The sequence below is a fragment of the Schistocerca americana genome, chromosome 8 (assembly GCF_021461395.2).
Source record: "Schistocerca americana isolate TAMUIC-IGC-003095 chromosome 8, iqSchAmer2.1, whole genome shotgun sequence".
Taxonomy (NCBI): Eukaryota; Metazoa; Arthropoda; class Insecta; order Orthoptera; family Acrididae; genus Schistocerca; species Schistocerca americana.
In genome coordinates this window covers 392682905-392708802 of record NC_060126.1, presented here as the reverse complement: position 1 = coordinate 392708802, position 25898 = coordinate 392682905, and the positions used below count along the sequence as shown (strand labels likewise).

At 45.3% G+C, this 25898-nt stretch overlaps 1 protein-coding gene across 1 annotated transcript in view; it reads right to left on the bottom strand.

Annotated features, from left to right (window-relative positions):
* Positions 1 to 25898, bottom strand: part of LOC124545883 — a 284098-nt gene that overhangs the window by 95134 nt on the left and 163066 nt on the right. The window lies entirely within an intron of this gene.

The window sequence follows — 25898 nt, the reverse complement described above, 5'->3', positions numbered from 1 at the left end:
AGCACAACAAGTTAAGATTTCGTCTTGGTGGCAGGCTAAACCTAAGTAAATCGTTAGTAACAAGAATGACAAAGATCAGGTGGAAACTGCTACAGAATATTTTCTGGATGAATTTTTAGAAGTGCAAGAGATTCATGCAGTCTTCTCTGTGCAAACTGCCCTCAACCAGCTACCAGTTGCCCATAAAAACAAATGCTTTCCGCAGGGTCTAATTCTTTTGGTCCTGACATACCGAATACTACGAACTTGAACTTTAAGCTTTGATCTGTACGCTCACAAACACACACACACACACACACACACACACACACACACACACAGACAGAGAGAGAGAGAGAGAGAGTGAGAGAGAGAGAAAAATACATTTCAAGAAACCGGCTAGACACATGTATACAATCTGTTAGCACTTGTTCATCTATACGCAACGTTACCTGCACTTGTAATGTTCCGTAAGTTTAGGTGGTGCACCACATTGGATTATTGTTTGAATTGTTGTAAAGCCATGATTAATTGGTTTTACTTCAATAAATGAATAAACAAATATATTATAACTTATACGTATTTTAGGTGCTGCCCGCTGTCGTTGACAATCTTGGATGACATTAATACAGGGTGTTACAAAAAGGTACGGCCAAACTTTCAGGAAACATTCCTCACACACAAAGAAAGAAAATATGTTATGTGGACATGTGTCCGGAAACGCTTACTTTCCATGTTAGAGCTCATTTTTTACTTCTCTTCAAATCACATTAAACGTACCAGCGTGACTTCAAACACTTTGTTACAGGAAATGTTCAAAATGTCCTCCGTTAGCGAGGATACATGCATCCACCCTCCGTCGCATGGAATCCCTGATGCGCTGATGCAGCCCTGGAGAATGGCGTATTGTATCACAGCCGTCCACAATACGAGCACGAAGAGTCTCTACATTTGGTACCGGGGTTGCGTAGACAAGAGCTTTCAAATGCCCCCATAAATGAAAGTCAAGAGGGTTGAGGTCAGGAGAGCGTCGAGGCCATGGAATTGGTCCGCCTCTACCAATCCATCGGTCACCGAATCTGTTGTTGAGAAGCGTACGGACACTTCGACTGAAATGTGCAGGAGCTCCATCGTGCTGAACCACATGTTGTGTCATACTTGTAAAGGCACATGTTCTAGCAGCACAGGAGTATCCCGTATGAAATCATGATAATGTGCTCCATTGAGCGTAGGTGGAAGAACATGGGGCCCAATCTAGACATCACCAATAATGCCTGCCCAAACGTTCACAGAAAATCTGTGTTGATGACGTTATTGCACAATTGCGTGCGGATTCTCGTCAGCCCACACATGTTGATTGTGAAAATTTAAAATTTGATCACGCTGGAATGAAGCCTCATCCGTAAAGAGAACATTTGCACTGAAATGAGGATTGACACATTGTTGGATGAACCATTCGCAGAAGTGTACCCGTGGAGGCCAATCAGCTGCTAATAGTGCCTGCACACGCTGTACATGGTACGGAAACAACTGGTTCTCCCGTAGCACTCTCCATACAGTGACGTGGTCAACGTTACCTTGTACAGCAGCAACTTCTCTGACGCTGACATTAGGGTTATCGTCAACTGCACGAAGAATTACCTCGTCCATTGCAGGTGTCCTCGTCGTTCTAGGTCTTCCCCAGTCGCGAGTCATAGGCTGGAATGTTCCGTGCTCCCTACGACGCCCATCAATTGCTTCGAACGTCTTCCTGTCGGGACACCTTCGTTCTGGAAATCTGTCTCGATACAAACGTAACGCGCCACGGCTATTGCCCCGTGCCGGCCTGTGTGATGACCGCTACGGTCGCAGGTTCGAATCCTGCCTCGGGCATGGATGTGTGTGATGTCCTTAGGTTAGTTAGGTTTAATTAGTTCTAAGTTCTAGGCGACTGATGGCCTCAGAAGTTAAGTCGCATAGTGCTCAGAGCCATTTGAACCATTTGAACTATTGCCCCGTGCTAATCCATACATCAAATGGGCATCTGCCAACTCCGCATTTGTAAACATTGCACTGACTGCAAAACCACGTTCGTGATGAACACTAACCTGTTGATGCTACGTACTGATGTGCATGATGCTGGTACTGTAGAGCAATGAGTCGCATGTCAACACAAGCACCGAAGTCGACATTACCTTCCTTCAATTGGGCCAACTGGCGGTGAATCGAGGAAGTACAGTACATATTGACGGAACTAAAATGAGCTCTAACATGGAAATTAAGCGTTTCCGGACACATATCCACATAACATCTTTTCTTTATTTGTGTGTGAGGAATGTTTCCTGAAAGTTTGGCCGTTCCTTTTTGTAACACCCTGTATATTTATTATGTGGTCTGGAAATGTACTTGTCTTGTGATGGTTTTGAGCATATGATCGCTTGCGAAACATGTTTCTAGTATAGTTATCACACCTGCAGGACATAAATGAAGCGGTGTTCAATTCGCCCCTAAGACCAAGTAAATTAGCAATGGTAATTCTGGGACGTACATGTGGTCAACCTGTCTTACAAACTACTCTGTATCCGGGGCACCGCAGCTGTGGTAGTACATTATTTAGCGAGAATTTAGCAGTGTTAGCAGACATGTATATTGTTGCTCTCGTGCAAGAAGCAATCCAGGAAGCAAACAGTAGGGAAACTTACAGTTGTAGCGACTGGTTGGCCCTGCTCAAAATGCAGATGAATGTTTTCCCCCTCCTGAAAACGTTTCCAAAGGGGCGAAATGACGCTGTCGTCAATAGTAAATTGTCAGCCATTTTAATTGGGGTCAGCTTCTAGTCCGCCAACAATCCCTTCTCGTGCAGTGTCGTCATTTCGGCGGAAGGAATAATTTGCACCAAAAGCATGCACAACCACATTAAGAGACCTTGTATTGGCTTATAATGTATGCCTCTTCTTACCAAATTTTTCCACCGTAGTTTAGCCAGCGTCATGTTCCCATGACGTAGTGTATTCTCCTGGATCTCAAAGATCCTTTAACGTGTAGACTATCGGATCGAAAGCATCCGGACACTACTGTGTAATGCGGAATGGACTACTAGATGTCACGAGGGGCAGAAGCCGCCAGTGTAAAACAGAAGCAGTATCACCGAAATGGGTCCGTCAGGAGTGCTTACTTCAATCTTGGACTAGTCACTGGATGTTACCGGAGTAACACATCAACAGGAACATTTAAACCTCTCTACATCTGCCCAGGTCAACTGTTGGTGATGAGACATCCAAAAGTTGATGGCACATTAGGATATGCCGGATATCGGAAACCAACACACACAAATCTATATCTCCGTGCCAGTAGCTGCCATCACTCTTCACAGACCCTAGGTGTCCTTAAGTCCTTAGTGCATAGGGCGCACTGTGCATCCAATAAAACCAATTTGAAGAAGAGCTCACATACCTCAAGAGCGTTTTTTAAGTCGAATGGATTTTCTCCGCAACAAACTCGTAGAGCTTTCAATGCAAAACCTAGAATGCAGGTATGTGATGGGAAAGAAGATGGTAATTCCTTCAGATCTAATGCGTTTTTGCCCTATGTGGATGCTCTTTCCACGAAGATAGGCCGTATTCTAAAGAAACACTGTGTTAGGTGATATTTCGGCCCCTCATGAAGATTGTAACTTTACTCGGCTCTGTGAAGGACGATTTGTAGCTTCGCAAAGCGGGTGTGTATCAGATTCCTTGCCGAAATTGTGAGAAGTCATACACAGGCCAAACAACACGCACTGTTCATGAGAGATGTGTGGAGCATCGAAGATACACACGCTTATTATAGCCAGACAAGTCAGCTGTGGCCGAACATTGCATTGATACAGGGCATTCCATGAATTACAGTGATGTGAAGATTTTAACATACACCTCTACCTTTTGTGAATCTGTCTTCAGGGAAGCTATAGAGATTAGATTAGGTAATAATTTAATAAACAGAGATAATGGTTTTAATTTGGGCAAAGCATGGAATCCGGCTCTTGGGGTAATTAAACTGCAGAGAAGTCGTCATCGTGTCACCGCCGCCGATCATACATCGATAAGCGAATCGAATGTCTGTAGGCCTTCGCCACAGGCGGCGCATGTGTAAGTGTATGTCTCTGCCGCCGACCAGCATCTGTGACCCGCATGCGCAGTACCGCCGCGGTGGAGCATATAAGGCCGCGCTTGGCATCTTGTCGTCAGTCATGTGACTCGCACTGAGGATGGCTGGACGATACGCGGCTGAAATATCAGTGGAGAAAATTTTATTTGCGCGGCTGCATGCCCGAAATTTAATGGACTATTCATTACGCGACGACAAGTTGAAAATGCACTCACTGAAAGCGTCCTCAATAGAGTTCAAGCAGTCGTAAAGGCGAAGGGTGGACACAACCCATATTTATGTCCACTAATAGGTGTCCGGATACTTTTGATCAAACAGCTTATAGTCGACGACGTTTGAGTATCACAGCCGGTTATGATTCACGTTCCAGAGCATTATTTAAACTGGTCTGTCATGCATCTTCAGGCAAGTCGACGAAGACTGTCGCGTGCTTCTCACGTTGCCCAATTTATTGATGCACTGTATGCTGTTCTGGACATGTGCCAAGATCGCAGCAGCGGGACAGTCAACACTACTCGCCCTACGACAGTAGGAAATGAAGGATTCCATGTTTTTTCCAAGTAATGGGACCTATCGCATAGCATCACCTTTTCCGCCATGTGTACATTTAATCGTTATTCTCGTGTATTTTTCCTTTATTTATCGAAATCAGAGAAATTTGAAATGAAAAGGTAATATCTGTAGTACCACAGGAAAGTGTGATTGGACCGTTGCTGTTTACAATATATATAAACGAGCAGTAGAAAGCGTCGGATGCTCTTTAAGGCTATTCGCAGATGATGCATTTGTCTATACCAAACTAGCAACGCCAGAAGATAGTAGGAATTTGCAGAACGACCTGCATAGAATTAATAAATGGTGCACACTCTGGCAGCTGACCCTGAAAACAAATAAATGTAACGTATTGCGCATACCTAGGAAAAGAAATCAACTTCTGTACAGTTGGAGACAGAGTCTGCAGTACAATACACTACTGGCCATTGAAATTGCTACACCACGAAGATGACGTGCTACAGACGCGAAATTAACCGACAGGAAGAAGATGCTGTGATATGCAAATGATTAGCTTTTCAGAGCATTCACACAAAGTTGGCGCCGGTGGCGACACCTACAACGTGCTGACACGAGGAAAGTTTCCAACCGATTTCTCATACACAAACAGCAGTTTACCGGCGTTGCCTGGTGAAACGTTGTTGTGATGCCTCGTGTAAGGAGGAGAAATGCGTACCATCACGTTTCCGACTTTGATAAAGGTCGGATTGTAGCCTATTGCGATTGCGGATTATCGTATCGCGACATTGCTGCTCGCGTTGATTGAGATCCAATGACCGTTAGCAGAATATGGAATCGGTGGGCTCGGGAGGGTAATACGGAACGCCGTGCTGGATCGTATCATTAGCAGTCGAGATGACAGGCATCTTATCCGCTTGGCTGTAACGGATTGCGCAGCCACGTCTCGATCCCTGAGTTAACAGATGCGGACGTTTGCAAGACAACAACCATCTGCACGAACAGTTCGACGACATTTGCAGCAGCATAGGCTATCAGCTCGGAAACGATGGCTGTGGTTACCCTTGGCACTGCATCACGGACAGGAGCGCCTGCGATGGTGTACTCAACGACGAACCCGGGTGCACGAATGGCAAAACGTCATTTTTTCGGATGAATCGAGGTTCTGTTTACAGCATCATGATGGTCGTATCCGTGTTTGGCGACATCGCGGTGAACGGACGTTGGAAGCGTGTATTCGTCATCGCCATACTGGCGTATCACCCGGCGTGATGGTATGGGGTGCCATTGGTTACACGTCTCGGTCACCTCTTGTTCGCACTGACGGCACTTTGAACAGTGCACGTTACATTTCAGATGTGTTACGACATGTGGTTCTACCCTCCATTCGATCCTTGCGAAACCCTACATTTCAACAGGATAATGCACGACCGCATGTTGCAGGTCCTGTATGGGCCTTTCTGAATACAGATACTGGCCAGCACATTCCCCAGATCTCTCACCAATTGAAAACGTCTGGTCAATGGTGGCTGAGCAACTGGCTCGTCGCAATACGCCAGTCAGTACTCTTGATGAACTGTGGTATCGTGTTGAAATGCCCAGGCGTATCAAGGCCGTTATTATGGCCAGAGGTAGTTGTTGTGGGCACTGATCTCTCAGGATCTGTGCACCCAAATTGCGTGAAAATGTAATCACATGTCAGTTCTAGTATAATATGTTTGTCCAAAGAATATCCGTTTATCATCTGCATTTCTTCTTGGTGTAGCAATTTCTAAGGCCAGTAGTGTATCTAGGCGTAACTATCCAGAACGATCTTAAGTGGAATGACTACACAAAACAGATAGTGGGAAAAGAAGGTACTAGAGTCAGATTCATATGAAGAATATTAAGGAAGTGTAACTCAACCACGAAAGAAGTGGCTTATAAGGAGCTTATTCACCCGATTCTTGAGTATTGTTCATCTGTCTGGGATTCCTTTCAGGCAGGACTCATAGAATAGAGAAGATCGAACGAAGATCGTCATGGGATCCTTTAGTTGCCGAGAGAGCGTTACGGAGATGCTAAACAGATTGCACTGGCAGACGTTACAAGAGAGGCGTTGTGCATGACGGTGAGATTTACTATTGAAATTTCGGGACAGCACTTTTCAGGAGGAGTTGGATAACATATTACTTCCCCCCACATACATCTCGCGCACTGACCACGAGGACAAAATTCGTGAAATTAGAGCCAATACGGAGGCTTACCGACGATCATTCTTCCCACGCACTAATCGCGAGTGGAACAGGGTTGGAGGAAGCAGATAGTGGTACCGAAAGTACCCTCCGCCACACACTATTAGGTGGCTTGCGGAGTATGATGTAGATATAGATGTATATGTAACATTTGGCATTGGCTTTTCCGATCCAGCCTCCGAAATTAATTTTGTACTTTACCATTGTTAGAAGTTCTTCTTTCCTTGACCACGGAAACACCCGGTCACTATTGTGGGAATGATTTTCTGACCTTGATCAAAAATTACCTGCTATTTTATATTACCGATTTATGATGATTTCATTAGGGTATCTAAACATCCACAGAATTACTCTGATTTCTAAATTAATCATCAGACATGAACGGAGGAAATGTAGCTCCGTGCGTTTCAAACGAAACGGTGCCGATATCGAACCAGGAATGGTATTGTCTTCAATCCGAAGACTGGTTCTATGCAGCTGTCCACGCTACTCTCCCTGTGCAAGCCCCAGCATCTCTATAGCCATCTGCACCTGCTTACTGTTGTCAAACCTTCATCTCCTCCTATAATTCCCCTCCCCCTCTCCCATACACAGCTCCCTCCATTAGGAAACGGTATCACAAATTTCTTTCCTCCCCAATTCTGTCCAGCAGCTAATCATTAGTAGTACGAGATACCCATTTAATCTTCAGCATTCTTCTGTAGCACCACATTTTAAAAGCTTCCACTCCGCTCTTGTTGAACTGCTTGTCGTCCACTTCCACACGAGGATACACTCCAGCAAATATCTTCAGGAAGGACCTCCTGACACCTACAGTTACGAGAGCCATCCAGAAAATAAAGACATTTCTCCAAAGCAAGATGTTCTTTAATAATACTACAGAAACTCAATATACACGTTTTGACATATACTTTGACTACTTTTCCGCGTAGTCCCCCTTTTACATTGAGACATACGTTGTACCTTGTCACGAGTTTGTGTATACCGTGTGGCTGCCTTGCTATCGAATTAAGTCACGACAGCATCCTTCAGGTCATTTGCGAAGCGTATACCAGCAAGCTGCTCATTCAGTTTTGGAAACAGGAAACAGCCCAACGGTGCCAGGTCCGGACTGCAAGGAGGATGCACGAAGATGTACCACCGGAATTTCTAATGCGGCGAGGCGTGTGTCTGCTGGGCAGTTTGCGAACGTGTACTGTTGCGCAACAATAATTCCACGCGAGAGCTTGCCTCTTTGGCAGTTCTGGATCGCCCGACTAAAACGTTCAAGGATAGCACTGTATGTGTCGCTATTGATCGTTGTGTTGTATGGCATGAAATCGACGAGTGAGACGTCTTCACAATCGCAGAATACAAAAACCATCACTTTCTGGTTTTATCTAGTTTATTTGAACTTGCGTGGCTTTGTGGCGACCGAGGATGACGCCACTCCATAGACCGTCGCTTCATTGTGGGGGTGTTATGATAAGCCCATGCTTCATCTCCTGTAACCATCTGGTCAATAAACGTATTGCCTTCCTTTCGTAACGCTTCGAGAACGCCAAAGCAGCACCCATTGTCGCAGCTTTCCCGTTATCCCCGAGTATGCACGGTACTCACCGTGCACAGATTCTGTGGTACCCTGAGTACTGAGTGAAAGATCCATGCACCATTAAACGATATACTTCCTGGCTTTGTTCATGCACGTCGCTAATCGTGGATGTCGATTATCTCGGATGATACGGTCCATCTCTTGTTTCAGAGCATCTGTGATGATGGAGGGTCGTCCTGATCTCTCTTCGTCATGAACGTCCGTTCTCCCATTCTTAAATATTATGCATCACTTTCAAAGATCGGCTGCAATCATTAACAAGTCTGCGGCGAACGTCACAGGGTCTAACGAATTGTAGAAAACAAATAATACCTTGGCACCACACAGTCAGCATTTGTCCCATTCGCCACAAACATGATCACGGCTATCTCTTCAGTTAGAATGTGACATGTCCGGCCTAACAAACGCATCCGACAACTGTCCGCATCGCACTGAACACAAGATACCAATGAGCGGCTGCCTCAAGACAGGTGCGCGGACTGTACGTGCAAACGTTCTTTACTTTTTGGCTGGCCTTCATACACACATCAAAAAGAGGTTTGCATTACCTCGGTTCCGAGAGTTCCGGAACCTGTACAGAAAATTTGAATAGAGATCAACATAAACGTCATTTCCGCCTTTTTTATTACTCATGAAAACCACACATTGGAAGTTGTACCAACATGCAGCGAGACCTTCAGAGGTGATGGTCCAGATTGCTGTACACACCGGTACCTCTAATACCCAGTAGCACATCCTCTTGCATTGATGCATGCCTCTACTCGTCGTGGCATATTATCCACAAGTTAATCAAGGCACTGTTGCTCCAGACTGTCCCACTTCTCAACGGCGATTCGGTGTCGATTCTTCTAGTTGGTGCGTAACGTCTTCCTTAAACAGCCCTTTTCTATCTATCCCAGGCATGTTCGATAGGGTTCATGTGTGGAGAACATGCTCTCCACTCTAGTCGAACGATGTCGTTATCCTGAAGGAAGTCATTCACAAGAGGCACACCATGGGGACGCGAAAAGTCGTCCATGAAGTCGAATGCCTCGCCAATATGCTGCCGATATGGCTGCACTGTTGGTTGGAGGATGGAAATCACGTATCGTACAGCCGTTACCGCGCTTTCCATAACCACCAGCGGCGTACAGCTGGGAAATTCCACCTCGCTGCACTCGTTGGACAGTGTGTCTAAGGCATTCAGACTGACCGGGTTGCCACCAAACACGTCTCAGACGATTGTCTGGTTGAAGGCATATGCGACACTCATCGGTGAAGAAAACGTGATGCCAATCCTGAGCGGTCCATTCGGCAAGTTGTTGGGCCCATCTGTACCACTCTGCATGGTGTCGTGGTTGCAAAAATGGACCTCGCCATGGACGTTGTGCATCATGCAGCCTATTGCGCACAGTTTGAGTCGTAACACGACGCCCTATGGCTGCACAAAAAGCATTATTCAACATGGTGGCGTTGCTGTCAGCGTTCCTCCGAGCCATAATCCATAGGTAGCGGTCATCCACTGCAGTAATAGCCCTTATGTGGCCTGAGCGAGGCATGTCATAGACAGTTCCTGTCTCTCTGTGTCTCTTCCACGTCCGAACAACATCGCTTTGGTTCACTCCGAGACGCCTGGACACTTTTTTTGATGAGTGCCCTTCCTGGCACAAAGTAACAATGTGGATGCCATCGAACCGCGGTATGGACCGTCTAGGCGTGGTTGAACCCGAGCCTTGTACCTCCTTCCTGGTGGAATGACTGGAACTGATCAGCTGTCGGACGTCCTCCGTCTCATAGGAGCTGCTCATGCATGGTTGTTTACATCTTTGGGCGGGTTTAGTGACATCTCTGAACAGCCAAAGCGACTGTGTCTGTGATACAGTATCCACGGTCAACGTCTTGTTCATGAGTTTTGGGAACTGGGGTGATGCAATTTTTGATGTGTGTATATTCAATGTTAAGAAAGTTCTCTTTTACAGAAAATCTTTACGTACTGTTCCTAGTCCACATTTGATATCATCTCAAGTTTGGCCATTGTCAGTTATTTTTCTAACCAAACAGCAAAACTCATCTACTAACTTAGTGCCCACTTTCTTAATACTTAGCCTCTCTGATTTAATTCTGCTACTTTCCATTATCCTTTTACTTTCGATGGTACTCATGTTTTAACTCTTTTCCAAGACACTGTTCATTCCTTTCAACTGTTCTTCCAAGTCCCAAGCCATTTCTGCCGGAATTTCAATGTCATCAGCGAAGCTGAAAAATTTTATTTAATCTTCATGAACTTTATTTCCCTTTCTTTTAATTTCATTTACTTCTTGCTCAGTCTATAGCTTGAATAACGTGGAAGATAGGTAACAACACTATTTCACTCGCTTCTCGTCTATTGCCTAACCTTCATTTCTCTCAGTTTTTATGACTACAGCCTGGTTTCTGTAAAAGTTGTAGATAACCTCTTGCTCCCTGTATTTTAATCCTGCTACCTTCTGCATTTCAATGAGTATATTCCAGTCAGCATTGTCAAAAACTTTCTTTAAATACAGACGTGTTTCGTGTTTGAAAGTGTTCACAAACCAGCTTCTTTATAGATAGATTTCACATTGAACAAACACAATTTTCTCTTCTGAAGTTACAGCATCATCAATATTTTTTAACTTTATTTCTCATTAACACATGATGTTGCTTTCGTGGTTTTCTGTATTTAGGGTTACAGCTATTTCTCTTACCAAGCTTGTCATTTTTCTGATTTCGCCGTTCTCTGCACGGTGAAAAACAGCACTTTCAAATTTTCACCCTGTCACTGTTCAGAAGAGACGAAAACAAGGCGGAAGATATCGAGAAGCACACTTTTAGACGAACACTAAAACAAGAGAGAGAGCTTCAGCTTCAACATGAATGTTCACAAACCATTTAATTACGTCTTTTTCATATCAAGCTACTAGAGTTACATTGCACTGTATCAGAAGAATATATTTTCTTTTACTTGTTGTCAGAGTATATCTCTGACGCCATTGTCTTATTTCCGGATGTTGTGTCAGGCAAACAAAGACGATACCCCGCCATGAATCGCCGATATCTGCTGACCGGGGAAAAGCTTGCATGGCAGCGATCAACGGAAATGCTTATCAAGAATTTCTCCGAATCTTACTTCCTGCGTCACGTATCGCACAGACACAGGATGCCGAGTGTTGATACCTGAAAAGGAAAATGTTTTGCTAAGAAACTGCTGTAAAAGAGGGAATACTCGTAAAGTTTAAAATCTGACGCTCTTCTCTTAACTAAGTTCGAGTTACAGTGCCGGGAAAGATCACGTCCTAAATGTAAGCTGGCTAAAACCAAGTTTAACCTACGTATAGTACTGTGTCATTCCTCGTCCGAATAGAACTGCCTGTTGCATTTATAAGATCTCTGTTTTTTGACAAAAAGTATCGAACTCCTTTCATTTGGTTTATGTATATTGCCATTGGATGGTAAAGCTACAGCGATTGTCAGTTAATTTATAGTATCTTTACTCTCATTCATGCGGTAGCGTTCTCGCTTCCCGCGCCCGGGCTCCCGGGTTCGATTCCCGGCGGGGTCAGGGATTTTCTCTGTCTCGTGATGACTGGGTGTTGTGTGATGTCCTTAGGTTAGTTAGGTTTAAGTAGTTCTAAGTTCTAGGGGACTAATGACCATAGATGTTAAGTCCCATAGTGCTCAGAACCATTTGAACCATTTTTACTCTCATTCAATCACACATGATCAGTTTTGATATTTTAATCACCTTGAGATGCTGCAGCTACAATGACACTTCGTAGTTGCATGTGCAAGACGACGGCTCTGAGCAGATTTATAGAGAGTATGCCTGTCTGGATGAGGTTATTCACACGAGTGCTAAAAGGAACTCGTTAAACTTCGGTTAGACGATAAATCAGTCTAATCTAAAAGCCGTAAATTCAACTAAATACCTACGTATTACAATTACGAACAACTTAAATTGGAAGGAAAACATAGAAAAAGTTGTGGGGAAGGCTAACCAAAGACTGCGTTTTATTGGCAGGACACTTAGAAAATGTAAAAGACCTATTAAGGAGAATGCCTACACTACGCTTGTCCGTCCTCTTTTAGAATACTGCTGCGCAGTGTGGGATCCTTACTAGGTAGACCTGACGGAGTACATCGAAAGGCAGCACATTTTGTATTATCGCGAAATATGGGAGAGAGTGTCACAGAAATGATACAGGATTTGGGTTGGAAATCATTAAAAGAAAGTCGTTTTTCGTTGCGACGGAATCTTCTCACGAAATTCCAATCACCAACTTTCTCCTCCGAATTCGAAAATATTTTGTTGACACCGACCTACATAGGGAGGAACGATTACCATGATAAAATAAGGGAAATCAGAGCTCGTACGGAAAGATATAGGTGTTCATTATTTCCGCACGATATGCGAGATTGAAATAATAGAGAATTGTGAAAGTGGTTCGATGAACCCTCTGCCAGGCACTTAAATGTGATTTGCAGAGTATCCATGTGGATGTAGATTTAGATGAAGATGATAAGATGCCGAAACCAGTTGTGACTTAATACGTCATATGGAACTGTGATTAAGAATGAAGCATTGTGCATTATATGTATGTTCCCAGGGACTGTCTTCTACGTAGGAGAGCATCTTTCTTCAATAAGCGTGACTTGTTGCTATCGTACTTTCTGTCACAGTAGTCTAAAGTAATCTGGATCATTAAGAATATTATATTCGAAAGAGGAATGCCGGTTATATTGTTATATTGTTCTTTTTTCATCTCCATTTTAACCTGGCTACTAAAACCGCTCAGAATAACCGGTTCGTGAAAGAAGCGATTTTCGGTTTTTATTGCTGTTATTTCCAATAATAAACGTAGACATCGCACAGAGACTGAAAAATTCGAACACTCCCTCAGATTCTTGCGTTATACGTTTCAAGATACTGTACCTAGAATCAAAATATATATATATATATATATATATATATATATATATATATATATATATATATATAACAGGTAAATAAAGAAAAACGTGACCCGTATACTATTAGCTGCTTTTATAGAAAAGTAGCGACGGGTGGATACTACAAAAAATCGCCAGTATTCCCCTAATGATTATGGTTTTTTAAAACTCTGCCCAAAATCATGATGTAATCGAGAATCATACCCTGGGGCGCTACGAATAATCAGTCTTACGGGATGAAAACTGAGGTTGGAGAGCTCTTTTCTTCGTGTTATGCTGCCCATTTCAAACGGTTACAAACAGATAGAGATACACCACCTAGGTAAGAACAGTAGCTCAGCTAGCTTCTATTTTAACTAAAGAAACGCTGTTTCTGGCCTTGTTTCACAGTTTATTATTAATGTTATTGGGCAACCTAGGTTTCGGGTTATAAGCCCATTTTCAAGTACATTACTGATTCCCAAAGATGATAATGCACAAATAAACATGATGACAAGGCAAAGATAATCATCTCAACTTCTTAACGTATTGATCCATAGCTTAATGTACAATTACGTCAAAGACCATTTTTAACAAATTACATACATTATTACACATCACCAATTGCAATGCAATGAGTGGACTAAAGTTATGCATCAGCCAAGAGCTTTTTAACTACTGGACTGGAGCCAAAGTTTGGCTTCTATCCTGGGGTTGTAATCTCATCTAAAAGAGGTGAATAATTGCATTGTGTTTGCTCGTTTAATAACAGGTAAGGGGATATACACATTTCTTTTTAATTACTAAAATTTCTAATTGGTTCAGTTTGGCCTCCTTTTCCTCTGTGTGTGGAACGTGTACATCTATTGCGTATTTGTGGTTATTGTTCAGGCAATGTGCTGCAAAGGCTGAATCAGGCTTCTTCAATCTCCAGCTTCTGTGGTGTTCCTTAAGTATGGTACAGATTGACCTCCCCGTCTCTCCAATGTAGCAAGACTGACACTCATGGCATGTGATTTTATAAACCCCACTTTTTGTGATAGCTGGTTGTTTGACTTTTGCATTGAACAAGAAACTACCTATCGTCTGAAGGACATAGAAAACCACAGAGAAGCCCTTTGCCTTCAAGATGTTACTTATGCTATTTGATGTTTTCCCTATAAAAGTTAATCTGGACCATTTCTTTTCCTGTTTGTCTGTGTTTTTCATTTGGAACAGTAGAGACCTGGCTTGCTTCTTCATCTTTTTGCCTAAAAGTTTATTAATGGTGGTGTTGCAGTCAAATTCTTTATTTATGGGTAATGTTCTTATTGTGTTAAGTTCCTGGTCAAAGTCTCCTTGGGGCATAGGGATAGAAAGAAGACGGTGGATCATATGATGAAATGCTGCTTGTTCGTTGGTTATAGGATGTTGGGAGGAAGCCGGATGGAAGTGTCAGTGAAGGAATCGTGGTTTCGCAGTTCTTCAACCACTTTCCATAGATGCTCAAGACAGCAGCACGCGGACAGGTGACGAGATTCGGTTGAAACCTTCCTAAGAGACAGTTTCCGTTCCTTCCAACCTAATCATATAAACAATTGCGAATATGAAAAGCCATCAGCTGTAGAATGGAATGATAACGATGACAATTTGTGCCGGACCGGGACTCTAACCTGCATTTGCCGCTTATCGCGAGTGGTTGACTAACCATTTTTTGTTGCTTTTTTACTTTAAAAAAAAACCAGGGGCTCGAACTCGATTTCCCGCTTATGGCGAAGAGCCGCCTTACCATTTTTTAATTTTAACTTTAATTTTTTTATTTTTTGTTAAACAGAATATCTTTATTCTTACAAAGGTGCCCTTCGTGGGGTAAAGAAGGTAACTAACGAACAAAAAATACTAAAGCATAAATAGAACGTAAACGCCGCCTTCTGGCAGCAGCAACAACTCGTCATTCGGGCTGGGCACGTCTTCACGAAGAAAGGGTTTATATGATTCTGTCACTTGCAGGGTTCATATGATTCTGTCACTTGCTCCAGTCAGTTCCGTAAATTTAACTTGAACATGAGGCTAACTTCTCATACCCGGGACACCCCAAGTGTGGGGAGGGTCCAAGAAGACACTACGCGGATAATTGGCGAAGTACTGGCAGTAGCGTGGGTGGCTGGCTGGCTGGCTCTGAGCACTATGGGACGCAACTGCTGAGGTCATTAGTCCCCTAGAACTTAGAACTAGTTAAACCTAACTAACCTAAGGACATCACAAACATCCATGCCCGAGGCAGGATTCGAACCTGCGACCGTAGCGGTCTTGCGGTTCCAGACTGCAGCGCCTTTAACCGCACGGCCACTTCGGCCGGCTAGCGTGGGACCTTGCCGTTGGTGGGGAGGCTTGCGTGCCTCAGCGATACAGATAGCCGTACCGTAGGTGCAACCACAACGGAGGGGTATCTGTTGAGAGGCCAGACAAACGTGTGGTTCCTGAAGAGGGGCAGCAGCCTTTTCAGTAGTTGCAAGGGCAACAGTCTGGATGATTGACTGATCTGGCCTTGTAACAATAACCAAAACGGCCTTGCTGTGCTGGTACTGCGAACGGCTGAAAGCAAGGGGAAACTACAGCCGTAATTTTTCCCGAGGGCATGCAGCTTTACTGTATGAGATGAATACACTAAGCAGATTCAGAAGTATGTAGGTTGCAGTAGGTACTGGGAGATGAAAAAGCTTGCACAGGATAGAGTAGCATGGAGAGCTGCATCAAACCAGTCTCAGGACTGAAGACCACAACAAAAACAGCGTGGGTGGTGTCGTAGAAGAGTGAATTGGGAAAGTGTTTGTCATCATCACGGTAAAGATACAATATTGTCAGGCCCTTCATCCATATCACTGCATTCAACTTAGTATGTGTATAAAATGTCATATTTTGGATAAGAAGGGATGTCGAAGTTACTGCTGTAGGGAACGTTCGCTGAATGAGGGCCAACATACGTCTTACAACCTCCACATCTCCATGAGGGACCCACATTCCAGACGGTGTTCATCTGTATCACGTATACGGCTCTGGGGACGCAACGGAGAACCAGCAATACGTATGGAATGGAGTCTCTGGCGATTCATGTATTTGTGGCTGACCACCAAATACCTGGGTACTCTGGCATTGGAATCGAGAATAGCGCCATACACTGAACATCAGACCACTGACCAAGTAACCGAGAGCAGAAGGCTTTCAATCGGATTTCGGAGATGGTCTCTCATCATGCGACAGTAAACATCACGTGCCCCGTGCAGTCGCTCACTTGGCAGGTCAGCGTTGACATAACGGAAATCCACAAAAAACTCCCTTAGGTTAGATAGTGGAGGAGAATATAAGCCACTGCAAGGAGTGGTTCGTGAGAAGTGGATGCCAGTTCTTCAATCAGAGTCGCTGTAAAGCTGAGCTGGCGGTGGTTCCACGTTTTTGTCATCGTGGAGACATACACTACTCGCCATTAAAATTGCTACACCAAGAAGAAATGCAGATGATAAACGGGTATTCATTGGAGAAATATATTATACTAGAACTGACATGTGATTACATTTTCACGCAATTTGGGTGCATAGATCCTGAGAAATCAGTGCCCACAACAACTACCTCTGGCCATAATAACGGCCTTGATACGCCTGGGCATTTCAACACGATACCACAGTTCATCAAGAGTACTGACTGGCGTATTGTGACGAGCCAGTTGCTCAGCCACCATTGACCAGACATTTTCAATTGGTGACAGATCGGGAGAATGTGCTGGCCAGGGCAGCGTCGAACATTTTCTGTATCCAGAAAGGCCCGTACAAGACCTGCAACATTCGGTCTTGCATTATCCTGCTGAAATGTAGGGTTTCACAGGAATCGAATGAAGGGTAGAGCCACGGGTCGTAACACATCTGAAATGTAACGTCCACTGTTCGAAGTGCCGTCAATGCGAACAAGAGGTGACCGAGACGTGTAACCAATGGCACCCCATACCATCACGCCGGGTGATACGCAAGTATGACGAGACGAATACACGCTTCTGACGTGCGTTCACCGCGATGTCGCCAAACACGGATGCGACCATCATGATGCTGTAAACAGAACCTCGATTCATCCGAAAAAATGACGTTTTGCCATTCGTCGTTGAGTACACCATCGCAGGCGCTCCTGTCTGTGATGCAGCGTCAAGGGTAACCGCAGCCATGGTCTCCGAGCTGATAGTGCATGCTGCTGCAAACGTCGTCGAACTGTTCGTGCAGATGGTTGTTGTCTTGCTAACGTCCCCATCTGTTGATTCAGGGATCGAGACGTGGCTGCACTATCCGTTACAGCCATGCGGATAAGATGCTTGTCATCTCGACTGCTAGTGATACGAGGCCGTTGGGATCCAGCACGGCGTTCCGTATCACCCTCCTGAACCCACCGATCCATATTCTACTAACAGTCGTTATATCTCGACCAACGCGAGCAGAAATGTCGCGATACGATAAACCGCAATCGCGATAGGCTATTATCCGACCTTTATCAAAGTCGGAAACGTGATGGTACGCGTTTCTCCTCCTTACACGAGGCATCAGAACAACGTTTCACCAGGCAACGCCGGTCAAGTGCTGTTTGTGTATGAGAAATCGGTTGGAAACTTTCCTCATGTCAGCACGTTGTAGGTGTCGTCACCGGCGCCACCTTGTATGAATGCTCTAAAAAGCTAATCATTTGCATATGACAGCATCTTCTTCCTGTCGGTTAAATTTTGCGTATGTAGCACGTCAATTTCGTGGTGTAGCAATTTTAATGGCCAGTATTGTATAAGGCAGCTGCCCTAACCCACACATTGACCATTTCGAGATCTCTCTTTGTGGTAGGGAGTGTGAGTGTGTCGTATCACACTTTGATGATCATTCTTACACTGGAAAAGTAACTAAATACTGCTTGTTAGCTGCGGACTGTCGTCTTTGGCACTGGGAGGACTGTGACCAGATGCGGTATTGTGAATGCTAGATAGATAGTGACATAAGCCACCCACTGTACCATGTTCAAAGATTGCAGCAAGTTGCTATGGGCATCTGTATGCATGCCCTGTAGGAGACGAGAATAGGTAAGGTCTGATGCCTCTCGACTGTCATACGTAAAGATAACCCACAGACATTTGATATCCAAGGCTGGGTATGGGACCAAGCTCCCTTCTGGGAAGCTGGTGCCAAGGACCATCACTCCAGACTTATCCAAGTTGAAGTGGCATCTGGCTATAGCACCGTATTGGCGATCCAGTAGAGTGATCTTTGGACTTTTGCTGCCAAACGCAGTAAAAACACCAGATCGTCCACATAGGCTCGGCATACAAATGTATGGTTCTCAACGGAAGTCCCTGCAGCTAGGGTCATAGTGCATGTAACAGTGGCTCCATGACAATGGCATACTGGGGGCAATCTTGCCTCACAGAGCAGACAATAGTGATCTTACCGTCCATACATGCATTGATTGTAACCTGTGAAGTGGCTCCACGCAGAAGGTGCATGACAGTGCTTATGAAGGACTGAGGGAAAGCCAGCTGTCACAGCACCTTCTCAAGATAATCATGGCAAACTCTATCAAAAGCGCGGTCAGAGTCCACTGTCACTAAGACTCCGCACACACGACAGGCCTCCGCCAGTGTGATGACATTGTGGTAATCGATGAGCGCCGTCTGAATTTTGCTGTTACTGCCAAGACAGGGCTGGTTGGTGGAGAGGACGTAGTGCTGAATTCGGGCAGCCAGAAGTTTCGTAAATACCTTGAAATCGTTGTTGAGCAGCGTAGAAGGTCGGTAACGGTCAAATCTCTGTTGGGCAGATGGCTTGGGGGCCGACATAAGGATGCCATCGACAAAGGCAGGTGGCATCTGCATTGAAGGGTCCATCAGTTCTTGATACATCGTAACTCATTGGGGCATCTTAACATCACGGAACGTACGATGAACTCCATCAGGAGACCATCTGTTGTTCGCCCCGTGAGGGTCGCCGCCGCGCTGACATCGAGAGTCCGAGGCAGCAAGCGGAGGACTTCATTCATAGCCGTAGCATCCTCGTCTTCTGCGCGTGGAACTGCCGGTTATGATCCAAGAAGGCGTCGGCAGTATCCTTTTGAGCCGTCAGGCGCCGGTCATGTGTCATATGCAGCATTGAGATAAATGCTCTGCGACATCTGCTACGTTCATGGATAATGTGATACATTGGCAGCAGTTCACCTCCTATCTGGGCTCTCTTTTAAAAGGTTCTAAGCGCTATGGGACTGAACATCTAAGGTCATCAGTCCCCTAGACTTAGAACTACTTAAACCTAACTAACCTAAGGACCTCACACACATCCACGCCCGAGGCAGGATTCGAACCTGCGACGGTAGCGGTCACGCGGTTCCAGACTGTAGCGCCTAGAACCGCTCGGCCACATCGGCCGGCACCCCTTATCTGGTCTTGACTATGAATGTGCAAAAGCGTGCCCTCGAGGCGACGAATTGTAAGCATTACGATCACTGCTCGTAACCTCCGGACCTCAGCCTCACGCCCTGGCGACGGTGGCTGGGTGGATATCTCCAGCAGTAGCATAAATTGATATTCTATGGTGTGCCTTTGCCAACACACAGCCTCTTGACGGTAATTCATCACTACTCCGCCGTGTGTCGACAAGGCGAAGTTCTTAGAAAAAATTGGAAATTTGTGGTGAGGTCTTATGGGACCAAACTTCTGAGGTCATCGGTCCCTAAGCCTACACACTACTTAATATAACTTACGCTATGGACAACACACACACACCCATGCCCGAGGGAGGACTCGAACCTCCGAAGGGAGGAGCCGCACGGACCGTGACAAGGCGCCCCAGACCGCGCGGCTACCCTGCACGGCGCGAAGGTCTTACACCAGGGGTTGCAGTTCTCTGCATTTGCTAATGTGTGGTATTTGATCCTGTGGTGATAGGACACAATTGACGTTGTCCCCTAGGATGATATGATCGTAGCGTCTCTCGAATAAGGACGCGTCCTCCTCCGCATAAAATCTCGAACGGTCTCTCGTCTTATTCGTACCAGAGGGGTCATACACATTCACAATCTTGACGCTCTGATACGTGATAGCAAGTCATCGTGGTGACAGTAGGTAGACCACATCATCGATCACGATGCCTTCCTTCACATAAAGGCCATACCACTACCATCATCTGTGCATGACACCTTATAAAAGTCGTATCCATAAATAGACGGGAACCTCAGAACTGATGGTGCCAACCGGTAGGCCTGGCATTGGGAGGCAGTACTGGTGGCGCCTGTTGGGAGAGGTGGAGACGGGAGATCGGGAAAAGGACCCGCAGTCAACAAGGGGTCCTCTCCTATGTCCAATGGCATTTAACTGCCGTGATGTGAAGCAACTGCAACCGCTTTAGCTATTCCAGCAGACATCACGTACTCGACATCGTCGGCCTGCGCAAGCAGGTTTGTGTTGCGATCATCCCTCGGAATTAATGGGGCACCTGAAGTCTGCACTTCGTCCGTGACAGAGTGATATACGGAATCCATCTGCTGCCATTCATTCAGAAGCGTGGCACTGGGAGAGGCTTCATTCGAATCCGCCGCTGATCGGATACTGTCAGGGGGAATCGACAATCATATCTTCCTGCTGGGGATGGTCGCCTCTATCGAGATCTTCGTCTTCTGTTGACTTAGTGCAGTAGGTAACGGATGGGGACTGTCGACGTTTCTTCCGTCGCTTTGGAGTCCATTGTTTACGGACATGAGAATCGGTATCCGACAACGACTGGGGATCGTTGCCATTAGGGAAAAAACCGGCGGTTCTCAGAACCAGATCTGCAGTAGCCAGCCTCTTCTGGCACTGCAGAATGCCTCTGAATCGGAAGCTGCTCTGTGTGGAATGAAGGTGACGCTTAAATCGACGGTCGATTATCAGATGGAAGAGTTTGAATGACCCCTACGTATGTCAGTGGGAGCACCATTGGATCGGGCGACATTTTCTCCTCCCCTGTCGGTAGTTGTGTGATGCAACGCTGCATATAGCTTGATCTGAGAAATCCCTCTTGCACGCATCCCAAACAGGTCCTGGTCTGGCCGTTGTAATTTACGACGACACGGCATCCGCCGATGTTCAAATAGGACGGGACGTGTTTAGTAAGGTTGATGCACACCTGGAGCACCCTATTCAGAACGGGGCACCTGGTAAAGTGTGCCCATTTTTTCCGCTATATGGCTTATCACAGTGCCATATGGTCACAACACTGCGATCACCATCTCTGCTGGCACCTCTAACAGCCATTCAAATGCAAGGACAGTTCTCTGGCCGATACCTGGGTGCTCGAGTTTCACAGGGCCAATGTGCCCATCCGAATGCCTAAACTGAAGGTCGCTCGTCCCTTTGAGAATCTTACAAGACAAGTCGTTGAACAGTTTCAGGTGTACAGGTATACCCCCCCGCCCCCCGCCCCCTTGTCCCCCCCGCTCTCGATGGAGAGGTGAATCTTCATTACGCAGTGGTAATCGATGTGAACGATGTCTTGCAAAAACTGTTCAATTTCTGATGCTTTTGGTAATGCGTACTCGTCCGTAAAACTGAACATCAGTGCCGACTTTCGCTGTGAATATGTCATGGTGCATCGAAGGAAGTAAGCAACACGGCGCCGGATGTAAACAACAGCAACACAGCGCGCTCGCTAACTCGGCAGGGACGTAAACAGGGCGTCCGAGCCGCTGCCCTGCCGAAATCAGGCTGCCATTTGGCTACCCACGCACGACTGGGCAGCGATTCTGTGTAGCATGGATCCGACAAATCCTTCATAGCTTTGCAGGACTCAGACGACGGGTGGTTAGCACGCATAGTACTAGCACCCAACGTGTTCCACACCAGTGTGCCATCCCCATGACGTTATTGTGAAAATTTACGAAACTAGTGCGACGATACAAAAACAATCATAATAACTAAAATATTGATAAAAGCCGTAAAGATGATGTGTTGTGATTATTGCAGTGAAATGTTGTAAAACAATATAGAGAAAGAACAATGAAAATTACTGTAAATACGAAAACTACGTATAATATGCGAACAAAGATAAAAATGATTAGACAGGTCCTCTAACGAGGAAGAAAGAGAAAAAACTAACTACTCTTCTTTTTGTTCTTGATTATTGTAGAAGGACGCCATTGACGATTCGTGATGAGAATGGTATGTGTTTGTTACTAATACTGTAAGGAAAAGCATTCTTATGATAATAATAATTAATTCTGTAAATATATAAACTTGTGTTTTCCTTTCAATATGTAGGGAAAGGCACCCCATAATTATTACTGAATAATTTGCAGTTTTCGTACACTGAGCTGATTTTGTTTCAAAGACGCCATTACGGGCGAGAACATAATTTTAAGTTTTTCATTACGCTATACGGCTTAAAAATAGGAACTCACTCGCTGAAAATTATCTGCTTGAAAGTGAATTAATATTTCATTGCAGAAACAATTTTTGTGTTAGCCTGGACCAGTCAGCATGGATCAGGTCTCACACGATTCACTACCTAAAAAAATAATTGTAATTTAGATGTAAATAGAAAATAACTTTCAAAGAATTTTAATCAGTTCCATAACAAGATTTCAATGCGAACCTCACAGAAAGCCCCGAGTCTCTTCTCATTAAGATAACAATGAAGCTGGTTGGATTTTAATGTGCGCGACATTTAGCTTTGCTACATTCCATGTCTAATACGTTAAACACAAACATGCTAGACTGCTTAAACTCGCAGTTGAAAAGAAATTAACAATACTCGCACAACAATCAAAGCCTTTCACGTAACCGTCAATATTTTGGTGCACTTTAACACAGCATTTCAGCTTCGTGTTGCAGAGCGACACTGCGTGCGAACGACGAAAGGTACGTGAAACATAATATTCTAATAACGACAGGCCCTCAGAAAACTAAAGTGTATGGGGCCAAGGCGCCCAGGAAAAGTACATTTATTTTTATTGAAAATAGCAAAGCTCATTTAAGGTGGTTTTAATGGTGCAGCATTTCCTAATTTGGAACCTTTCATATCAGAGAACATCATTACGTGCTAGTAGAATTGAGTATTCTGCATTTACAACTGCATTTACCATTGATACTTAATTATTTCTTGTGCTATACGAACATTGACAATAAAATCATACAGTTCGGATATCAGTACACCAGATATGTTCCAGCGATTTCGGACCAGGCTAATTTGGGGGTCAGTACATCAACGTGGATTCAGTGTCAAGTTTCTCATGCCCCTATAGCACGATTCAGGCCTTAAGACAGCGACAGTTACCGTACTGGAAGATACCGTCACTGTCGGGGAAGATGTGAAGCATGAAGGATGCAGGTGGTCCGCAGTAACGTTCACGCATTCTGTAATTGTGATGGCCCTTTCGATTACTACCACAGGTCCCAGCGCCGTAGCATAGTACTGTGCCCACCGTCCTGTGTGCGGTACATCGCCCAATGCCATCGTTACTTACGGTGTCGTTGCGCCACTGTGGTAAACAGTTGAGGTCGGCTGCTGCAGAGCTCCATGTTCGCCAACGTGCCCTGAATGATGAAATCTAAAATACTTTTGGATGCACCAGAATCGTACAATAGTCTAACACATGCGCTAGACCTCTTTTCGTAGATGCTCACGATAGTAGCACATGGGTAGGCAACGAGGTTCACAATATATATGAGCCGTGGTAAAAATTGCTGTTTTGAAGAGCGCGCCGCAGCGCGTAGCGTGAAGCAGTCCCCCTCCGTTTCTGGCGGTGGCGCCGCTGTGGCAATCGCAGCTTTGGTGTCTCCCTCTGGTGGGAAAGGGAAAGGTTGCCTGTTCACGTGCATTTAAGGGGCGCTATGAGCTCGCGAGTCGAGGAGTCTGGGCCAGTCTCTCGTCCCCAGCTTGCTAGTCTGTCTCTCGTCCGCATTTGTCAGGCAGTTAGTGTCTGTCTGTCGTTCAGAGTGGTAGTATGTCTGTCGTTCGGATCAACCTTTAAAGCCGGCAAAATGAGAGTCTTTCCACTCCGCCAGTAAGAGAACTCAGCGAGTGGTCGCACGCTCGGGGCGTAGTTCATGCATCTGAGTCTGCGCGTTAGGCCGCCAGTCTGCTCGAGTTTGCTCGGGCAGTGGTCATTGGCGGTTGGATCGATCAGTTGGTCGGTCGAGCACTGAGACACAAGATGACTTGTCCGTCTTGGGCATCGGCGTATGTGCGGTCGCCACGGGAGTCCAGTGGGCCGCGGGGTATAGCGAGGGGTAGTGCCTTCGCGGTCGACACAAGAGCAACAGGAGTCAACCCACGACATTAGTCTGGCCGTTGCGAGCTGCGACGTCGTGAGACGGGAGATCGGCGCGGCTTCCTACATCTACATCTACATTTATACTCCGCAAGCTGAGTGTGGCGGAGGCCACTTTACGTGCCACTGTCATTACCTCCCTTTTCTGTTCCAGTCGCGTATGGTTCGCGGGAAGAACGACTGTCTGAAAGCCTCCGTGCGCGCTCGAATCTCTCTAATTTTACATTTTACATTCGTGATCTCCTCGGGAGGTATAAGTAGGGGCAAGCAATATATTGGATACCTCAACCAGAAACGCACCCTCTCGAAACCTGGCGAGCAAGCTACACCGCGATGCAGAGTGTGCCACTTGAGTTTGCTAAACGTCTCCGTAACGCTATCACGGTTACCAAATAACCCTGTGGCGAAACGCGCCGCTCTTCTTTGGATCTTCTCTATCTCCTCCGTCAACTCGATCTGGTACGGATCCCACACTGATGAGCAATACTCAAGAATAGGTCGAACGAGTGTTTTGTAAGCCACCTCCTTTGTTGATGGACTACATTTTCTAAGGACTCCCCCAATGAATCTCAACCTGGTACCCGCCTTACCAACAATTAATTTTATATGATCATTCCACTTCAAATCGTTCCTTACGCATACTCCCAGATATTTTACAGAAGTAACTGCTACCAGTGTTTGTTCCGCTATCATATAATCATACAATAAAGGATCCTTCTTTCTATGTATTCGCAATACATTACATTTGTCTATGTTAAGTGTCAGTTGCCACTCCCTGCACCAAGTGCCTATCCGCTGCAGCTCTTCCTGCATTTCGCTACAATTTTCTAATGCTGCAACTTCTCTGTATACTACAGCATCATCCGCGAAAAGCCGCATGGAACTTCCGACACTATCTAATAGGTCATTTATATATATTGTGAAAAGCAATGGTCCCATAACACTCCCCTGTGGCACGTCAGAGGTTACTTTAACGTCTGTAGACGTCTCTCCATTGATAACAATATGCTGTGTTCTGATTGCTAAAAACTCTTCAATCCAGCCACACAGCTGGTCTGATATTCCGTAGGCTCTTACTTTGTTTATCAGGCGACGGTGCGGAACTGTATCGAACGCCTTCCGGAAGTCAAGGAAAATAGCATCTACCTGGGAGCCTGTATCTAATATTTTCTGGGAGCAGCAAGGTTCTCTGCCCGAAAACTTGTTTCTTTCTGCCTCTGAATAAATTGTAACTTTGATAT